General features: G+C 39.5%; 2 long non-coding RNA genes across 2 annotated transcripts; both read right to left on the bottom strand.

The window, feature by feature from the left end:
* Positions 1 to 3,922: 3,922 nt before the first annotated feature.
* Positions 3,923 to 4,731, bottom strand: LOC115386067 (uncharacterized). The gene is made up of 4 exons (XR_003931266.1): positions 4,671 to 4,731; positions 4,525 to 4,575; positions 4,321 to 4,383; positions 3,923 to 4,223 (listed from the first exon to the last, which is right to left on the bottom strand). It is a non-coding gene; the product is annotated as an uncharacterized LOC115386067 (long non-coding RNA).
* An 852-nt stretch (positions 4,732 to 5,583) lies between these two features.
* LOC115386062 (uncharacterized) lies at positions 5,584 to 9,378 on the bottom strand. Its single transcript, XR_003931261.1, has 4 exons — positions 9,158 to 9,378; positions 6,402 to 6,692; positions 6,049 to 6,309; positions 5,584 to 5,698 (listed from the first exon to the last, which is right to left on the bottom strand). It is a non-coding gene; the product is annotated as an uncharacterized LOC115386062 (long non-coding RNA).
* Between the last annotated feature and the right edge of the window lie 201 nt (positions 9,379 to 9,579).

Here is a 9,579-nt window from a genome sequence, read left to right as displayed (position 1 = left end):
TAGGAAAGTCAAACGACACCAAAACTGCACAAAACAAAGTCTATGACCGGAGCAGCTCTGTGTTACCCGACTGGGTGTTTTTCTGCGCAATCAAGGTTCTTTTGAACCCGACGGGTGTGTTGATGAAATGGTTATGTGTTTGTGTCATGTCTTTTTTTAATTATGCAAATCCAGTTTTACAGTTTTAACATGCATTTTCTGCAGAGATGGAGATTTAGGCTGCATTATATTGTTGGATGGTTTCAACATTATATTTGGGGCAGATCTGGCAACCTCCGTCAGCGGACAGCAGAAGCACTGAGGCAGTGTGAGTGACAGTGCTGCGGAGATATTAAAGAGTTAATGCAAACACCCATTTTTATTATTTCATTTCTTGCTCAATGACAATAGATAAGAGAATCGAAAAGGAATCGTATCGATAATGGAATCAGAATCACTAAATTCTTAACAACTCCCATCCCTGCCAAGGGAACACCATGACAGACAAGAGGCTGAGTGAACTTGGGCTGATGAACATTCATGATATTCTATCGATTCTGAGGCCTTTCTGCAGGAGTTCAACACAATGGGAGGCACAGACTTAATTTCAAATAGGTAGGAATAGTAGTGTAGCTGACGCTGTTTAAGAGTCTGGTTGCCATGACAGCACAGGAAGCTGCATAGTTCATAATCGGAAAACAAATTTTAGTTTTGAAACTGATGTTCTAAAAACGATTCTGTCATACTGTTGATCATTTGTGTGTTGGAAATTGATTACTTTAATTTAGTTTTTTGTTTGCCCGGATTGATTAAGTTTCACTTGATGTCATGTGACTCGCGCATATCAGGAAGTGAGTAGCGCGGGAGAGAGAGAGAACCAGCGAGCGGGAAGTGGCCGATTAAACATCCCAACTTCATTTAATCTTTCTGTTGGTCATCCAGGCGAACACGGTAATTATTCATTTGGATATATTTTCAAAGATCTGTGTATTTTGTTTATGAGAGATGTGAGAGACAGAGTTGGTTGTTTATTTCCGTTTTGTGAATCAATGTGATTGTGTGTGTTATAGTTTTCACGGTGTTCCACGGTGCTCCACGAAATGACGTATCTTCTGTGAAGAATAAACCTTGATGTGGACATCAGTATGAAGCGTGGACTCTTTCAATGACCAGCAGTTAAAAGTAGTATTACATTAGCCTTACGGATCTCCATGTTTCTGTTGAGTAAAAATGTATTTTGAGTGTAAGAATTCATGATAATGGTTTTTTTTTTTTGTTGATTTTTTTTTTTTTTTTTTTTTTTTAATTTGGACCTAAACATCTGGATGCAGCATTTCTCTCTGGCTCTGCTTAGCGTAGGGGAGAGCATTGATTCAGGATCATGATATTTTTCTTTCTGCACAGAGATGCATTTATTTAGAGGAACAGCACTGTCAAGTCCTCTGACTTTTTCTGCCTTTCTGGACTTGAGAATGTTTCCCTCATGGGAAGTTCCACAGGATTTCATTCAAAGAACCAGTCTAAGTTTTCTTTCGTTTTTTTTCTTGTCATCACATCAGGATTTAGTTGCAGTTTATTGTAGATTTCTTGAGCCTTTCAAGCTCCTTCTATAATATTCTCAAGCTTTCTAATTGTCCAGATCTTTAGGTTCATTTATTTCTCTGGTATTTCGTTGTGTTTCTTTACTTTAATTAGCCGTTCTTTGGATCCTTAAGTTTCTTTATGGAATGGAATGCTATTTATTGTCTTTTCAAAGGTTCCTTTATCAGATTGCTCCAGGTTTCTTTCCGTGAAAAACCTTTACAAGGAAAACACAAAATACAGCCCAGTTACTCCCACGGGAAGTTTTTTTTTTTTTTTTTGGAATGTTTCAGAAGGGTTGCGGTACAAGTAATATGAGAACTAATGGGCCATTTTCACAGCTCCACTACTTCCTGAAATTAACTGTGCACATTCATTTCCTGTCTTGCATTATTGGCCAAAATGATTAATCCAGGTGTGTCTTGTTGCAGCAGTCTAAACCAGACACACCTGGATTAATCAGTTTGGCCAATAATGCAAGACAGGAAATGAATGTGCACAGTTATTTTGAGGAAGTAGTGAAGCTGTGAAAATACCCCATTATGATTTGGTAATGAAGAACCACTTATTCTCAACAAGGGGAGATTTTAAGTATTTCACGTATTTAATTAACAAATGCAGTTATTAATCCAATGCTTTACACACAGCACGTGCTCTCAAAGTTCTTTTTCAGTAAATTTTTAACTGGACTTGGACAAAAAAACATTAACGTTAAAGTTCACTTTTGAAGGCGGAATATCCCAGGCGCTCCTGAAGGCAACAAACATTTCTCCAGCTGACGGAGATGTTTACACAAACAGCGATACATCGCGGCGCTTACCAGCTGTCCGTCCACTGTTGTTTCTCCAGAGGGGAAAACTTTCACTGTTTTATTACACTCTGAGTAAGTCTGGTCCTGCGTCACGTGCAAGCAGGCTGCTGCGCAGGTGTCTCCTCCACACCCAGCCGGCCGGGGACATTAACCAGGTGATTGGTTCCACCTGCTCTTTCTCCTCATTGGCGGGGGATGGGAGGCGGAGCAGCTCACAGGTTGTTTTGACAGAATAATCATTTTATAGTGAGCAGCATACAAATGTCTTCTACAAATGCTGATCGCGATTGCAAAGCTTTGATGAAAACAAATGCTGTTTCACTATAAATGTTCAGGGAGGTTAATGAAAAACAACTTTCTATGACCACGTGTCACGGTTGCTCTGGTAGCTGTCCATGGTGCTGAATCGGGTGACAGTCCAGCAGTTACAAACATTACAGGACTCAGCAAATCTCTATATTTTAATTTACACAGTGCTTCTCTGGAGACAAATATACACTTTATCTTCATGGTTTCCACTTCGTTTACGGATGTGATCTGCATTTTTTTTCTATCAATAAATAGATAATATCACTGAAGAAACTTAGTGCAGGGGGAAAAAAGCACAATCATGTTTCAGCTGCATCAGTTGCAGGAACTTGTGGCAGCTTTACCTTTAAATGAAGTTTAAAGGTAAAGTTTCCTGAAGTTTACTGTAATAACAAACATCAATGGAAAATGCAGGCATCCCATTTCCCTGTTTCCAAGACGATGCTGTTGAAAATATACATTACAGATGCAGACGTGGATGTAGACATCACGTACCTTTCTTTCCTTTTGCTTTACACTTATTGGGAAATACTTGAGCATAGGTCACTTCATCAACTACTGTTTTCTTTCTGCTCTCTAAGTGCTGTCAAAGGAAAATTTTTAGTTACTTTAGTGGAATGTTTAACTTATTGATGACTCTTCACTTTTAGAGTTGAAGACAAAGATTTGTGCTTTCTGCTGCTTCCATTCTTCAAACTGTCTCTTTCCTTGTTTCAGTCTCTATGAGGACGATTCACAGTTATCAGGAGTTACCAGAGTCTCTGCTTCCATTAAAATAAGTTTCTAATTCAAACATTTTCATTGGAATTCTTTACGTTTTGTCTCTATTAACACAAACAGGGTATGAAGATAAAATAACCCTTAAATAATCACATTGTGGGAAATCCAGTCATCACAGCAGTTCCACATTCAAGAAATATGAAACAAGAAGAAGAAGAAAGGCTTACACAGATGAAATATTTAATATGCCAAAATTGAAGTTAAAGAACATTAATTACATTGCAATATCATTGTATTTTAGACAGTGCTTGTACTGTAATCACGCTGATCGTGAGCTGTAACTATTCAAGTACATAAAAGAGTAAAAAAAAGTTTGAAAAAACTGAAGTGAAAAGTGAAAAAGTGACAAAAAAGAAATGATAAAACAATAATAATCAGCAGAACAGTTGGAGACTTTGTACAAAGAAGACCTGTGCAGATTTCAAATTACAATCCTCTAATAATCACAACAAACTTTGACTGACGTGACAATTGATGTGAAACTGTGAAAAAATGACGGAATCAATCAATCAACCAGACATTTTCACTGAAGACAACATGTGGAATGAAGCCTCTTCCTCCACACACCGTCCTACACACAGTGTGTATTCTGTGCATGAGGAGCAGCTCCTTGTTTCAACCACCAGGCTTGATCTGGTTTCAGTCGCTTTTCATGTTTTAATCAGAACCTGTTGATTCTCGGACTCTGCTGTGGTTTCCAGTCCTGAAGATGAGGCTCCACTGGCATCACTGACACTGATTTATGGCTTTTCCTTCCTCCGTCCTAAAATTCAGTTCAAGTTTGGAATTTTAAATAGTTTTTCACATATATTTTCACAAAATGGAGAAACTTTCCTTTATTTCTTACTCTGCGTACTCACATCATTCATGAAGATCATCAAGCTGGTGGGATGTGACATTGATGTAATCCTGAGCTGGTTCACCTGTATTGATATCATATAAATTTCCATCAGTACTATTTGATCATGTTTCTCTGCTCTGCACTTCCTTTTCACTGAGGTCGCTGCAACAAGCTCAAGACTCAACCTGGACTTTATTTCATAGAAGGTTTGTGTCAGACTGACCGTTTGCAGGGTTTCCAGGGCGTCTGAGGGATTCATAAAGAGAAACATCACCTAGAAGAAGTCAAAGAAATGCAGATCAGACACTTCAGCAAGCAGGTAAAGTCAGACCAGATGATATTAAGAGAGTATTAATTCTAAAAGTGAACCGTGCAGGAGAGAGGAGTAAAGTTGACTTTCACTCTGGGTCACTGGCTGGTTTGTCGCAGAACTTTGATTGACATACAAAGACTCAATACGTCTGAAAATGAAGCAAATTATTCAGGAACATGCAGCTTATTGCAATTAAAACCAGAGATGAGCGTCATACCAACCTGCTCCAGCATGACCCTGGAAAACAAATCAATCATATCAAACCATACTGTGCAGAATGTTATTTATTGTATAAAATTAAGTCCATCATCATTTTTCAGGAGGTTATAAAGTTAAAATCAACTCACTCTTTTTGCATTTGTAGCACCACAGCAGGCAGAGGATGAAAATAAGCAAAAAACCACAAACCAGCCTAAAGATCAACCAGACATGGAATGAAGAGCTCTCAGATCTGGACACTGCAACAATGAATATTATGGAAGATTAAAACTCATGGTTGGAAGTATTGATCAGGATAGTGACCATATTTGGTAACTTCCTGTTCTCTGAACTAATGCAATCACAATAATAGCTCATAAAAACATTGAAATATGTTCGGTTTAATGATGTCCAACACATTTTATTACATATAAAGGCACAGAGACATGTTTAATTACACTCAATATGAAGAGATATATTCTCAGAGTGCAATTCGTCTCAATGTGGATCCTTATTTATTTATTATTATTTATTTATCCTTATAGTAGCCATCTATTTGGAAGGTCTTGATTTATATCTTATCAAGAGTTAACATCACAAAGAAGTTATAATTTTAGGAGAGAACATGTAAAAAGTTAGTCACCTTTCACAGCCATCCAGCTTTGTGCTGATTCTCTTCCATTGTACTGACACTTGTAGAAACCTTCATCTGATTCTGACACTGCAGAGATCTTCATCTCTCCTCGTCTCTCATTTTCAATAAGTTTGTTGTTTTTGTAGAAAAACACATCAGAGGGAATATTTCCAGTCTTCATGACACAGAGGAGAGTTACAGACTCTCCCACAGGTACAGGATACACAGGGCTCACCAGGATAACGCCATCAGCTGGAAAACAAAGTTCAGTTCATTCATTAGAAGGTGAGATGATGAGGATGGAAAATACACACTAATAAGTTGGTGTTTTTCATCCATCTGTCCATCTTCTGTAGCGCTCCATCATACTGAATGTTCCAGGCTGCTGGAGTTAAATCTCAGCAGACTCTGGGTGAGGGCAGAGGACACGCTGGACAGTTCAACACTTCATCACAGGACAGAAAATCAAACACATTCACATCACAACAGCTTTGATTTTCATTCAATTTTTCTTTTTTTTTTAATTACTTTTTAAATGTTGTTATAAATAAAATTGAAAACAGCCTCAAAACTCCCAACGAGCAGAGAAAAAGACGACTCACAGTGTGTGGAGATATTGACTGCATTGCTGAACTCTGTTCCAGACTCACACCAGTACACAGCTTTTCTTGGAGCCTCATTCTTAATATATGTTGATCCATTGATTGTAGCTGGAGGAAGAAAGCTCAACAGCGAGTCGTCAGTCAGAAACTGGATCAGCCTCCACTGGGAAGAGCTTCCTTCACATGTCAGTGAGAGAGATTCAGAGGTGAAGTGTTGGACTCTGTCAGGATTCACTGTGAGAGACGCTGATGGATGAACACCTGGACAAAACATCAAGGCTCAGTGAAGGATGGCATTTCTATTGTGGCTGCTGGAAGACAACAGTTCAAGTGTTCCAGAAAGACAAACTGACCTGAAGACCAGACAAATGTGGGACGACTGTGTTGTGTGTAAATCAGCGGATCCCCTCGTCCAGCTGAACATGCATATCCTGCTGTGTGTGTCTGTCCATGAACTGTGAAGGAATTGTTTGCTGTCCCACTGCTGGTACCAGGTAGAGGCTCATAGGTGTAGGAATCCTGAGAGTTTGGAACAGCTTTGAACCAGTAGAAGCTCCACCCTGCTGACGGAGGCTCAGTGTGACAGACCAGAGTGACTGAAGCGCCAGGAATCAACCATGATGGAGACACAGAGAGCTTTGGTCCTGAAGGAGAGAGGTTATTTTCTCAAATTAAAATGTAATACATGTTGGCCTGGATGTGGTTAAAAAAGAACAAAAACATTTTTTGGAACATTTTGTCACAAAGTACATTGTTAAACTTCCGTTTCTCCGCCTCAATTTCTTTCTTTTCTTTCTTTCATTATTGAAGTTGGAAGAGACAGACAACAGAATTCCATCATCATATTTATTCATCCATAAGCTACAACAGATGAAGTGTTTTCCACCCCTTCGAGAAGTCTGTTTCCCCCTACCAGAAGCAGAGTGCCCTCATGGCTTCTCCTTAACTGTGTCAGAACGAGCACCAGAGAGCCCCGAGCTCTTCACTGATTCCAACTTCACACCTGTCATCAGGGTCCTCCTTATTGCATAATATATTGTCCTTCCTCTGGGTCTCATTCACTCCTGTTCTTATCAGCTGGCTTCATCAGCAGGTGGGCTCCGTCTCCTCTGCCCTCCAGCTGGTTGGTGCCAAATAGTCAGTTTCTTCCTGGTCTCTGCCCTAAATCTCACCCTCATCAATTCTTTTACTGTAACACCAAACTAAAACTCCAAACAAAAGATCCGCAGGAAAGCTTCTCAGTTGACCTGATCTTCATGCTCACAACCCTCTGCACACATGGCTCTCACATTCAGAGAAGTCTGCAGGTCTGCATCCACTGAAAACTAACCATGTGTGGAACTTAGTGCTGAACCTGAAATAATATAACAAAATACTGCAGATTGTTTTCTCATCCAAGAATCAATCAAGAATCAAGACTCTTTATTGTCACTGTGCAGAGCATAACCCCTAAATTCCACATCCTCCGGTCCGCTCTGTCTGCGCTCAGCTCAGCTCCGGTCCGACCGCCGCAGCAAATACGTTCCTATTTTAATGACTGTAGCTGATTTCACAGCCTCCGTTCTGCTCCGCTCAGCTCCGCTCAGCTGCGCTCCGCTCCGTCAGTCCAAAATAGAGCCGAGGTCTATTTTTCTCTCCTGTCCGGTCCGTCAGGTCTCCGTACGCATAAATTTCCACAGTTCAGATGCACCAAACAGGAAAGAGAACTCCAACAACCTCCGGTTTTATACAAAATAAAATCATTTTGTCTTTATTAAAAACTTTAAACTGTTAAAAGACGTTTTTTTTTTCGTCACATTAATTGTCGGATATATCACGAATAGACATACCATACTGATTAAAATATACACTTTAAAAAGCGAGCAAACAAAAATTAAAACACACTATCAAATTTTACTTGACAAACTTCTGTTTTGCCTGTAATCGAGCTATAGTCGAACGTTTCTGAATGTTTACACAGCTGCATATATGGCCCATTTGCAGGCTATTGTCCATAAATTTCGTGTTTTCTACGAAATACATAGCCTATTCAGGACCATGTATGCATTTTATTCTGAATGGCCCGAATATCAACATCCTGTTGCATGAAATTCAGCGTGTTGAAGCACAACAACCAGGATGAAGAGACGCTGAATTTGGAAGTGGAGAATCATAAAATTTTATATGACCCCAGTCATCCTTTCTACAGGATGTACAGAGAAAGATGCCAGTGTGGCCCAGACTGCTCAGCTTTTGGAGGTCGATGCTAAATAGCGCATGCGCTGCTCTGCTTCTCCGGCCGGGCGGAATAGAGACGCAGCGGAGCAAAGCGGACGCGGTGGGTTTTGAACAAACGGAGCGGTCCGGAGCGCAGCGGAGCAGAGCGTAGCAGAAACGCACGCAGTGGAATTTAGGGGTAACACAATTTTGATTAGCAGCTCTCTCAAAACACATAACATACAGTAAAAGACATCTCGAATAAAGTCTGAATAAATAAGTTTTAAAGCAGAAAAATAAATGACTGGTTCACAGTGAAATTAAATCTTTCAGTCCTTTCATTGTCTGTACTGCTTGATCTGTCACGTTTGAAGTCAACCAGCTGACGCACACACACGATTTATGATACAATAACTTGACCTTAAACATGTCAAATCTCATACGCAGAGGCAAATATGACCAAACACGATCATTTTAAATTTTAAAATCCCTTCTGATACTTGGTCTGCAGTCAGCTCCAACCAGCTCATGTCAATCTATAGTAAAGTTACACTTCAATATCAACATTCGCAAAGCTCAACATGCTCCAGACATCTCAAATAAAATGGAAATGAATTAAACTAAAACTAAACTTCAGAATCTGATCAGCATGTATTTGTTTGCTTTGCTTGAATATCTTGGATGATGAAGATGTGTTGATATGACTTTTCTAAAACACCAAAACCCAAATGAGAGAATGTATTAAAACAGTGAAATCACTGTGTAATATAATTAAAATATTTCTTTCTTCTTAATGGGTGGACTGGCAGCCCAGCAATGTCCTGATATTAGCTAATAGCTACATTGTTATGTTTTATTATCTCATTGAATATCAATCTCACAAAAAGAAGAAAAACCAACAAACATCACTTACGTAACATTGACACTGTGAAGGCTTCACTCCATGTGGTTGAAGAATAAACGTCATCTCTGCTTGTGGCCATACAGTCATACTCTCCATTGAGGGACTCAGAAGCAGTGAATTGTAACAACTTTTCATCCTCTGGAAGTAATCGTGAGTTTCTCCTCCAGGAATACCTCCAGTCAGTCTTCTCTCCTCCCTGGACCTCACATGTCAGAGTGATCTTCTCACCCTGGAATATCTGAGACCAGCTGGGTTGTTGTGTTATGACAGGCTTGTTGGTGACTGTTTCCACCAGATATGAGGAAACAAAGACAAACACTTTGTTTGATCAGTATTTCTATGCTGATCAACACAACAAATTAATTTCTTACAAGAATACTGAACTCACATGTTATCCAAATTGTGGCTTCATCACTCATGTCAGAGACATA

This window comes from Salarias fasciatus, chromosome 3, assembly GCF_902148845.1.
Source record: "Salarias fasciatus chromosome 3, fSalaFa1.1, whole genome shotgun sequence".
Taxonomy (NCBI): domain Eukaryota; kingdom Metazoa; phylum Chordata; class Actinopteri; order Blenniiformes; family Blenniidae; genus Salarias; species Salarias fasciatus.
Note: the sequence above shows the minus strand (reverse complement) of the source record. Positions and strands in the feature narration are given on the sequence as shown.